Source organism: Astyanax mexicanus, chromosome 18 (assembly GCF_023375975.1).
Source record: "Astyanax mexicanus isolate ESR-SI-001 chromosome 18, AstMex3_surface, whole genome shotgun sequence".
Lineage (NCBI taxonomy): Eukaryota > Metazoa > Chordata > Actinopteri > Characiformes > Acestrorhamphidae > Astyanax > Astyanax mexicanus.
In genome coordinates, this window is record NC_064425.1 from 5,195,794 (window position 1) to 5,207,726 (window position 11,933).

The window sequence follows — 11,933 nt, forward strand, 5'->3', positions numbered from 1 at the left end:
GATCATTGTAAAAGTAGAAATAACAAATAATTGATTGCTGATTAGCTCATCTGCTGTTTGTGTTTAAATGTAAACAAGGCAGTGTTAAAGTCCACTATAAGTATAAAACTGGAGTTTAAATGTGTATAAGGTCTATAAAGAGGTGTAAACATGTTTAATGTGCTGTGCTGAAGAATTTCGAGCAGTTTACTTTTTAAATATAATAAAATATTTTATAAAACACTGATTACAGTATATATCATATTAATATGTTTATTCTGGAGCCGCACAACAGCGCCCTCTAGCGTCAGAACACAGCAGAACATGATTAATATGTAAAAAGGGCAGAAAACAATGAAAATGTACTATTCTTTCTGTTACACTTAAATGATATCTGTCTGTCTGCCTCTCTTTCCATCTGTCTGTCTTTTCACCTTTCTGTAATTCCAACTGTCTATCGTTCCATCTGCCTGCCTATCTTTCAATCTGTCTGTCTTTCTGCCTGTCTATAATTCCAGCTGTCTATCTTTCCATCTGCCTGTCTATCTTTCCACCTGTCTGTAATTCCAACTGTCTATCTTTCCATCTGCCTGCCTATCTTTCAATCTGTCTGTCTTTCTGCCTGTCTATAATTCCAACTGTCTATCTTTCCATCTGCCTGCCTATCTTTCAATCTGTCTGTCTTTCTGCCTGTCTATAATTCCAACTGTCTATCTTTCCATCTGCCTGCCTATTTTTCCATCTGTCTGTCTTTCTGCCTGTCTATAATTCCAACTGTCTATCTTTCCATCTGCCTGCCTATCTTTCTGCCTGTCTATAATTCCAACTGTCTATCTTTCCATCTGCCTGCCTATCTTTCAAACTGTCTGTAATTCCAACTGTCTATCTTTCCATCTGCCTGCCTATCTTTCAATCTGTCTGTCTTTCTGCCTGTTTATAATTCCAGCTGTCTATCTTTCCATCTGCCTGTCTATCTTTCCACCTGTCTGTAATTCCAACTGTCTATCGTTCCATCTACATGCCTATCTTTCAATCTGTCTGTCTTTCTGCCTGTCTATAATTCCAACTGTCTATCTTTCCACCTGTCTGTAATTCCAACGGTCTATCTTTCCATCTGCCTGCCTATCTTTCCACCTGTCTGTAATTCCAACTGTCTATCGTTCCATCTGCCTGCCTATCTTTCAATCTGTCTGTCTTTCTGCCTGTCTATAATTCCAACTGTCTATCTTTCCACCTGTCTGTAATTCCAACTGTCTATCTTTCCATCTGCCTGCCTATCTTTCCACCTGTCTGTAATTCCAACTGTCTATCTTTCCATCTGCCTGCCTATCTGTCCATCTGTCTGTCTTTCTGCCTGTCTATAATTCCAGCTGTCTATCTTTCCATCTGCCTGCCTATCTTTCCACCTGTCTGTAATTCCAACTGTCTATCGTTCCATCTGCCTGCCTATCTTTCAATCTGTCTGTCTTTCTGCCTGTCTATAATTCCAACTGTCTATCTTTCCATCTGCCTGCCTATCTTTCAATCTGTCTATCTTTCTGCCTGTCTATAATTCCAACTGCCTGCCTATCTTTCCTGTCTTTCTGCCTATCTATAATTCCAACTGTCTATCTTTCCATCTGCCTGACATTTGATTTGTATTTTAATGGTCTGTAGTTTGAAATGCTATTTTTCTTTCTACCTGATTCCAAAATTCTAACTGTCTGTCTGTATTTTTCTGCTGAGTTGAGCTGCGTTCCTGTCCGAGTTGATGGTGGAGTGAGGTCCTGCTGCTGCTGGTGATGATGGTGCTGCTCTCCGTATCGACTCCATCAAGATCTGCATCTTTTCTTCACCCTTTTTTCTGTCCGGTGTCGACCAGAGGAGGATGGGTTCCTCTTTTGAAGCCTGGTTTCTCTCAAGGTTTCTTCCTCTTTGGTCTGAGGGAGTTTTTCCTTGCCACTGTCACCTTGTGTTTGCTCAAAAGAGGCTTGGACCCGGATTTCTGTAAAACTTAAATAAAAGAAAAAAATATAAATTAACTTCATTGACTGTCTTCTCATTCTTTTGTGTCCCCAATATCCTTCTCCTAACTTCTAGATTGATAAGTTCATGGTCATATATTTGCAACATCTTTAAAAAACCTTTTAAAAGGTTATTGCAGTTTCATACTTTTTAATAGTTGTCATCAAGAAACATGTTTTGATGTAATGTAATTAAACTTAAATTAAAGAATTTAATGTTTACTGATTTAAGAAAATCTATTTTTATTGTTTCCCCACTCTTCCATTATAAGAAGAAGCAAGTCAAAAATTACCTGCATGCTTTTCAATTCGGAAATAAAATGCTATTGGCTGTTGCAGTGATTTGGTATTTTTCACTCAGAAATATTTATGAAATAATTTAACAACATATTTACACATTCATTATTGTGTCTTGACAGGATGGGTTATTATTGTGTCTCAACAAATTAATGTAGCTGCTACACACTTATAAAAATAAGTACAGTTTGTACTTTAAAGAGTATAAAGCTTGTCTCTGTGGCTGTAGCTTATATTGGGGCACATCTCAGTTCTTCCCAAAGGCAGGAGGGAGAACAGTTCGTGTGAGGGATGGGTGGGGTCATTCACAATGCTGGTTGCTTTGCGGATGCTGCGGGTGGTGTAAATGTCCGTGATGGAGGGGAGAGAGACGCCGATGATCCTCTCAGCTGTCCTCACAATACGCTGGAGGGTCTTGCGGTCAGAGACGGTGCAGGTCCCAAACCAGGCAGTGATGCAGCTGCTCAAGATGCTCTCAATGGTCCCTCTATAGAAGAGTGTGAGGATGGATGTAGCATTTCACAAAAAAATTGACTGCAACAGCCTTGCATCAAACTAATGAGATACTTTGATTACAATAAACATTTGTCTGCAAAAAATACGGCAGCATTTCCACATCAAGGACTATCATTTTTAGACACTAAGAGCTTTCAAGCAAACGTGGCGGACCTTAAGTTTGACACATATGACACAGACTATAGAAATTACGTCTAATCTAATCTGACCTGATTTTGTAAAATAGACACTAAATATACTAAATAATTAGTCTGGAATCAGAATGACTCATATATATATATATATATATATATATATATATATATATATATATATATATATATGTATATATATATATATATATAAACCGGTACTAAAGTTAGGATGATTATTAGGGTGATTTTTACTTCAGTAATAATCGAAAAACACATTCTATCTAAATTCAGGAAGGTAAACAGTCTTTTTTCAGTCTATTAAGTGAATGTAGTAGATTTTCTGAAATTGTGAAAAATCTTATGTCACACAATTACATCATACGGTCGTCAGAGGATGAAATGTGCGCAGTAGTTCCATCATTACTTACTTGAAGTAAGAAGACGGAGAAAAACCTTGGAAGATTGGGAGGCTGTGTCCAATTATATGTCTTCAGATTGCTTTTCTGCAGCTACATTCTCTTTTGACTGATGTCCATAACATTACAGAACAAATTGACCTCTTGACAGATTTCCATAAGCTCTACTTTAGTGGTCCAGTCTTTCTCTCAGATTTTCCAATGTGGACCAAATGACCTTATACTTTATATTAAATGTAGCTTATTTGTTTATCCTATTTCTTATTACACTAAACCAGTTTCATCAGTAACATGTTCTCCTACAGACTGGTATATCTCCTTTCTTTTTATTTAAACAAACACAGCACTCTGCCTAATCAGAAAAGGTCAATTTAACCAGATCAGCTTGATGTCCTCTGCCCTGATTGTTCTTGGTCTTTTCTCCATCTTTGATATTCATCACAGTTAATCACCAGATCCATACTTTCTTTTTTATTATTTATTTCTAATTGTTTTCCCTTTTCTCCCAATTTAGCTAAGCCAATTGTCCCATTCATTCAGATGGTCCTTAGCTGTATATACTACATCACTAGTGATGCCACAACACAAGGAGGTGAAGACTAGCACATGCCTCCTCCGTCCCCAGCTTCTCTTTTCTGAACTTTTGGTTCCTACTGTATTTTGTTCCCATTCTTAACATTCTTAGTAGCTTTGAACATGGAAAAGAATCTCATAGCTGTTATGTATGATGCATTTTTGCATATATATTGTGACAATTGAGAGAAAAATTAAGCATGTAAGAAAATAACCAGTAGAAGTATTATATGTGCTTAATAGTGTGAATGTGTGTGTTCACTGCATGGATGGGAGAAACGCAAAGGCCACACTTCATTTATATCCAGCTCAAGTATATTGTTGTCTTCGAATATTCATGTGGTTTATTTACCACAATGTCTAAACCAGGGCTTTTGATTACATTCCCTTTTTTTTATTCACCTGTCTCACTGTCTCGCTTGGAGTGACTTTAGTTTCTGCTCGTTCTTGTTTTTCCACCCGTTCTTGGGCTTCCAATCTCCTTTTAAGGCGTTTTTTTCCCAGCCATGTCCCAATTCACTAACCAGGGCAGCGGTAGTGTATTGGAACACAACCCTGATGACACGGGTTCGATCCTGCGTGAGGAGCGGTGTGTTTATTTATTTATTTTTCCCATTTTCTTGGGTTTACCTGCTTTGAGATCAACTGTTCTGCAATTGGGTTCAACAACCCTCTGGGCTGGGGAGCTACTAGTCTGTAGCACTCCATCCCATTACACTTACACTCCAAAACAGCCACATAATGGCTTAGAAAATATCTGGCCCAAGGCCAGACTTAATTGCAGACCATTGGTCTACACTACTGCTGGACTGTTTTAACGTCTTACTGGACATCTGAATGCTATACACCAACATCCCCTCAGTCGCAACCAAACAAATCCAAACAAACCACAGAGCAGAGCCAGTGTCCAGAGCAAGATCTGCTGTTCAGAGGGGCATTCAAATTGTTTTATTTGAGACAGGCCTCCAGTTCCACTCAATTTGAAGGGGAAATCAATAAATCCGCTCTTGTTTATTGCTTCTAAAACCTCAGGGGTTGAAGCAGACCAACAAAAGATGTAGTGGGGAACAAAGCCGCACCTCAGCTGCGAAAAGGCACCTCATCACTGACACAAAAGAAGCACGAAGGCCGCTTTTGTTGCAGAGATTCATGTTGCCATCAGAGATCCCTTTTCCCCTCTGTTTTGTTCGAGCTGGTCAGATGTTCCTCCTCATCCAGATGGTGGGATGAGAGGGGATTTTACAGATCTTACACTGAGCTACATTAAGAGGCCTGAGCTTTGATTCTTCTGATTCTCTTTGCATATCTTGGTTTGCTGAGATGCTGAACTTCTGAAGTCACAAGAGATTGGGTAAAATGTACAGTAAATTAGTTAAGTAGGAAGGTGTGTGGATGCGTGCTGTGCTGAGGAGTCAAGAAGGATGTTCAGATAATGTCCCCTGGGAATAGTAGTAAGTCATATGTAATGGTGATGATTCTTCTCCACCTCCAGGGACTGCTTATGTAACAAATCAAGGAGAGAGAGAGACAGAAAGAGAAAGAGAGAGAGAGAGAAAATAGGGTGAGTTTAAAATGCAGGAAGGTCAATCCAAATGTTCCCTCCCTACAAACACTGAAGTGTCTCAATCATTTGAAAGAACCCTGGAGAGCAAGCACATCTAACCTCCCTCGCCTGCAGCACTTGTGAACTGGACTTGTTCCCGATACAGTTTCTCTTTCTGTATGGTAGGAAGTTGTGAGAAGAGGGCAGAGGGGATCTCCACAGAGAGAGTAGGAGAGAAGAAAGAGATGTTGCTTCATCTTATTAAAGCACTTCTTCAGCTGAATGTCTATGCAGACCCAGGAGGCACTGACCTCATCCATACAGATGCCAGCTCCAATAGCTCCTTGCCTCTACTCAGGACTGCAGAGTTTTTTCAGGATTTTGAGGATGGCAGTGGATACAGTGGTAAGTTTCTTTCGTTTCTAATTAGGTGCTACAAAGAATACTAAGAGAAATGTACGTGCATACCGTCAGATCTTCTCATAAATAGAATATATTTACATATAGAGCTCTGGAAAAAAATAAGAGACCACTTAAAAATTATGAGTTTCTTAGATTTTACCAAATTGAAAACCTCTGGAATATAATCAAGAGGAAGATGGCCATCAAACCAAGCTGAACTGGCATATAGTTATCCAAAAGCAGTGTGTAAGACTGGTGGAGGAGAACATGATGCCAAGATGCATAAAAACTGTGATTAAAAACCAGGGTTATTCTACCAAATATTGATTTCTGAAGTCATTCAAAACTTTAAAAAACTTGTTTTCTTTGCATTATTTGAGGAAATGTTGTCTGTAGTTTATAGAATAACTCAATAACTCAATACTGAAAGATGAATCGACTAGATGGCTGGTACTTTATCCAAACCACCATCCTTCTTCTCTCAGTCCTATAATTCAAAGTCTGTTAACTGGACAGAAGTGCATCATAGAGGCGTGTCTATAACATGTCTGTGATCTTTCACCAAGAGATACACAACATAATACAGCCTCTGAGAGACTTGGGCAGTCGGAAAATAGTCCTTTTACACCCTCCTATAGCAAGACCCAGTGTCTAATCAGATCACACCTGTAATCATTTACATCTGCCCAACACATATAATGTGCATGCAATGGTTTCCAACGATACAGTATTTTTTATATGGGATGATCAGTTGTGCCACATATCTTAACTTTTCTCAAAGGTGTTGAATGGAGCTCCATCACTCCAGGGAACACAGACCCTGTTTATACTTGGTCATTTCCTCAGACTATTATCTGGATTGTATCCCAAATAGAATTTAACCACATGCATTATAGTGAACTTGGGCCGGTTCGGGCCGGGATCAAGAAAATAGTCTGTGACATAGACGTCTGTTTTTATTGCTATATTTATTTTATATGAAGCTAAGGCATGATAATCACAATATAGCAAAGTAACAAACCACACTGTTTTTTTTATAAATATAAATATAAATAAACGTTACACTAGTTAGAATGTTATAATCATGCAGCTCTGGGGCTCACAAGTGAGCTCCTCTATTTGTTCTGCATTTGACTTGCAGTGCTGTGTGTAGCAGTTCTTATACAATATTTTTTACTTAAATAACAGGTCTATGCTTCTTTAGTGTTGCAACATTAATTAACATCATTCTGACTAGATTTTGTTCATTAAAACAGGCCGAAAATGTTTTTTAAAAAGCTCAGTTTTAACACTCTACTTACTAAAAATACAAAAAAATGCTGGGTTTAAATCAGGCTGGGGCTCATAATGACAATGTATGGGGCGGGGCAGGTCAGGCTCAGGCAGAACACATGGGTCGGATAGAATATTTTGGGCATAATCTAAACTCAATACATTTACACTGACTAATATCCAATTAGTCAGACTGAAATACAGCCAACACCTGTAATCATTTACATATCTGCCTAACACATAATATGCTTGCGAAGGTTTGCAGCAATACAGTATTTGTTTAATATTTTGAGGCCCAAACCTTCATTTATTTAAATCCCACTTTTTATATTTAACTCCTGAACCCAATTAAATGCGACATTGAGCTATTTATTAACAAAACACACACACAAAAAAAAACATTTTCCACCAGTAAAAAGACTCATTTAAGCAGGTGGAGACTCATTTTATCATCCTGGAGGTTTCTTTGTGATGTTCAGAGATGGAATTGTTTCACTCAGGTTGGAGTGGTCTGCTGTGTGTGATGAGGGAGATAGCTTGCACTAAATCCTGCTGCTGTCCAGCGTAATGGCATGCCTCAGATTGGTGTAAATGTTCACAACCAGGAGCTATTACAACTAAATGGCTGCTTTGATTAGATGGACACCATCGAAACTTAAGTACAGGCCGTGCCGTTGTCATGACAGCAGCAGAGGAGTAGTCGGGGGGTTTGTACGTGCAGAGAAATACCCACAAACCATTTGTAAGGAGCACAAGCATGCGGACGTGGCTTCGTCTCACCTGGTTATCTCCTCACCTACACCAGCCTGCCATCTGTCTGCATATATGCAGCGTATACATCTCTGACCCCAATCTGTCAGAGGTCCAGTTACACAGGGGTACCCACTAAAAATGGGAGCAGCGTGTAATATGTGTGTAATCTAAATCAGTGCGAGTGGGGCTGCATTTGTTTTCAGAGCAGATTCAGGTTCTGGAGTTATATTATACTTTAGCCTGGTTTTGTAGTTTTGGTGAGATGTAGAAAGTGTTGCACAAACTGGTCAAAGGTCATGGGGAAAGTATTTATTGGATATTTTATGAAGCTAAAACTAGTTGCACTTATACAAATTAGTCAGATTACATATGTTATCATAAATATTTATGATTTAATTGATGAGAGATCAAATATTGCTACAAAAAAACTATAACTCACAAAATCAATTAGAGACGTACAGGATCTGTGTAGCATATAGCAGAACTTTTCCCTGCAGATGTTGTATCTGGGCCTGTAGATCCTGTAGATTCACACTCATAGTTTGCTGTTGTTTTGTACATTTTGTTATATTTTCATGATGGCTGGACCAATACAAATGCTCCAAAATGCTCCAAAATGTCTTTGGTAGGAAATGTCTGCAAATCAAAGTTCTACAGACTTACATGCTGATTTTCTTCATGCCCTGCAGAGTTGCACTAATTCAAAATTGTCAGATTACATATGTTGAAGGTTTATAATTTAATTTTTAAGAGATTACATTACATTTGGCAAACGCTTTTGTCCAAAGCGACTTCATGATCAAATATTGCTACAAAAACAAAAACTATAACTGACAAAATCAATTAATCAATCAACCTTTAGAGATGTACAGGATCTGTAAAGCATATAGCAGAACGTTTGCCTGCAGATGTTGTATCTTGGCCTGTAGATCCTGTAGATTCACACTCATAGTTTGCTGAAGCTGCCATCCCAGCCTGTCCTATAAATGCTTGATAGGTAGTAAATCTGGACACAACATCCAACAGACACAACACACGTGTCATAGCAGTCCATAGCAGTTCAGGTTTCTCGTTCACGAAACCACTGCAAACTAAAGCAATGTTGGCTGGCTGACTAACTGGCAGCCTAGATGGCAGGCAATTCTTTTAAAAAGACCCTTCTGTGGTTCACTCTCCAAATCTAGCCTCAGGGAGCCTTTTTATAAGTAAGCAGGAGAAGCACTATTACACCCTGTTGTAGGTCCAAACCTGTGATTATTACAGTATGTGCCTGAGACATAAATGCATGGAGAGTTTTGCAGCAATCTGGAGTGTGTTATTTATTTGTCAGGAGCATAAAAGTTAAAGTTAAGCTTTAATATACAACTACTGAGTACATACAGCTCTGGAAAAATATAAGAGACCGCTTAAAAAATCAAAGTTTCTTTGATTTTACCAAATTGTAAACCTCTGGAATATAATCAAGAGGAAGATGGATGATCACAATCCATCAAACCAAACTGAACTGCTTGAATTTTTGCACCAGGAGTAAAAGCATAAAGTTATCTAAAAGCAGTGTGTAAGACTGGTGGAGGAGAACATGCTAAAATGCATGAAAACTGTGATTAAAAACCAGGGTTATTCCACGAAATACTGATTTCTGAACTCTTAAAACTTTATGAACTTGTTTTCTTTGCATTATTTGAGGTCTGAAAGCTCTGCATCTTTTTTGTTATTTCAGCCATTTCTCATTTTCTGTAACTAAATGCTCTAAATGACAATATTTGTATTTTTATTTGGAATTTGGGAGAAATGTTGTCCATAGTTTTTAGAATAAAACAACAATGTTCATTTTACTCAAACATAAACCTATAAATAGCAAAATCAGAGAAACTGATTCAGAAACTAAAGTGGTCTCTTAATTGTTCCAGAGCTATAGTGGCTTAGTGGTTAGCACTTTCGCCTCCCGGGGGTTTCTCTGTTCTCCCCGTATCTGTGTTTGTTTCTTCTGGGGACTCCAGTTTCCTCCAAGAGTCCAAAAACATGGAAATCTGGTAAATTTGATATTCAAAATTGCCCAGAAAAATTTATACTCTAAAACTGATCTAATATAAGTAAGTTTCGTAAGTTTGTGTGTGTATGTATGTACTGTATGTATGACTGTGCCCAGATATGGATTGGCACTCTGTCCTGGGTAAATGCTGTATAGTGCTTGATGCAGTCCTCCAGGTGGACGGTTGTTTCCGGTTGAGAGTATGCTGTGCGCTATTGGCTGCCGCTTCCCACCAGTGTGTATATGAGTGCTGAGCATGAATGGTTGTGTGTAATATGTGTAAATTGTAAAACGTCCTTGGGTTTCTAGAAAGGCGCTATATAAGTTAAACTTTATTTATCATTCAACTTGACATAATGTGAATCTTACAGTTGTTATGTACATTGTGTTATAATTGTATAATGGCTGGACCAATAAAAATGCTTCAAAATGATAGTAAATGTGTGCAAAGTTCTACAGACTTCCCTGATGATTTTCTTCATGCCCTGCAGAGCAGCCTTTTGTTCCTGCTGGTTTTGGATGCTTTCTGCCTATCAGCCTTGTCTTGTGAAATGCACGCTCACTGGGTTTAGATCAGATGATTGACTCGCCCAGTCAAGAGCATTCCACTTCTTGGCCCAGAGAAACTCTGGCATTAATTTGTTGTGCGTCATTGTCCTGCTGCAAGGTGAAGTACCCTCCATTGGGTTTGAAGCATTTGGATAGAACAGTTAAGATGCTTCTGTGCACTTCAGACTGTATTGCTGCTGCTGCTACCAGCTGTCTCTTGAGACACATTCTACTGGCAATAATACCTCAGCATCCTGCACTGTGTAACTTTCTGAAGTGCGCTGGACAGCACTCATTGAGTAAAACTGCACAAAACTTCTGTAACTTCTGTCATTTAGATTCCGGTTTATGTCATTTTGTTTCTTCTGCTGAAGTTTCTACAGCATGCAAATCACCTCTAGTCAAATCGCATTATTTATTTATTTCTTTACCATATCTGCATGCCTTCAGTCATATAATCACAGAGTATCAATATTTAAAAATGTTTAAGAATAGTTGTGTGCAAAGGCCATAAGCCTGTATTCCTGTGATTAATGAACAAATCCTTATACAGGTGAAAACCTAGCATTTTATTACTGATTGCTGAGCACAATTTCTTTTAATTTTTAAAAACTGTGATTAAAAACCAGGGTTATTTCACCAAATATTGATTTCTGAACTCTCAAAACTTTATGAATATGAACTTTATTTGCATTATTTAAGATATGAAACATCTGCACCTTTTTAATTTGTTTCTCATTTTCGCAAATAAATGTTCTAAATGACAATATTTTTATTTGGAATTTGGGAGAAATGTCGCCTGTAGTTTATATAATAAAACTAAAATGTTTATTTTACTCAAACATAAACCTATAAATAACAAAATCAGAGAAACTGATTCAGAAACTGAATGGGTGTAATGAAGGAGAAACATGAAACTGGCATGAAAGGTGTATTAATGTGCAAAATTATGAATCTAGCAACCTCTTTTCAGCTAAATCCACTAGATGGCACTGCTATGTTGGTGTAAAAGCTGTTTGTCGCTTGGTTCTGGAGTGCACTGCTAAATCCTTTTTTTGAATATTTTCTCAGGGGTTGCTTGTCCTGAAGATAAAAGCATCTTAAAGCAAGTTTCAGTGACTCTCAGCTCACTGAATTCAGTGCTACACTGGGTTGTGGAGGGGTTTTTATAGTAAGACCACATTCATGCACACACAGTGTGCCGAGGCCATGACTGAGACTAATAGAGGTCAAATGGTGTGGCTTTGTTGTTCCTGCAAAGCAGGTGTGTGCCTGCTCCCTTTAATTCACAACCCCTCCTCTCCTCTTTTCTGAAATTCACCCCAACATCACTGTTTTACACTGGGGAGCAACGCCTCCACTTCTGTTCCGTCAGGGAGAAGTTATTGCTCTCGTGCCAGGCAATAACTAATTACTGCGAGGCTTTTGTGTTCGCTCAGCGTGTGTGTGTCTCAGCCAGCGCCT

At 38.5% G+C, this 11,933-nt stretch overlaps 1 long non-coding RNA gene across 3 annotated transcripts; it reads right to left on the minus strand.

The window, feature by feature from the left end:
- Positions 1 to 412: 412 nt before the first annotated feature.
- Positions 413 to 1,466, minus strand: LOC125782656 (uncharacterized). Of its 3 annotated transcripts, none has more exons than XR_007425378.1 (5): positions 1,386 to 1,466; positions 1,266 to 1,333; positions 1,114 to 1,181; positions 534 to 669; positions 413 to 481 (listed from the first exon to the last, which is right to left on the minus strand). It is a non-coding gene; the product is annotated as an uncharacterized LOC125782656 (long non-coding RNA). The 3 variants fall into 3 exon arrangements; XR_007425376.1 differs by having other exon boundaries at positions 1,214 to 1,333; XR_007425377.1 differs by lacking the exon at positions 413 to 481 and having other exon boundaries at positions 652 to 737; positions 1,214 to 1,426.
- Positions 1,467 to 11,933: the final 10,467 nt, after the last annotated feature.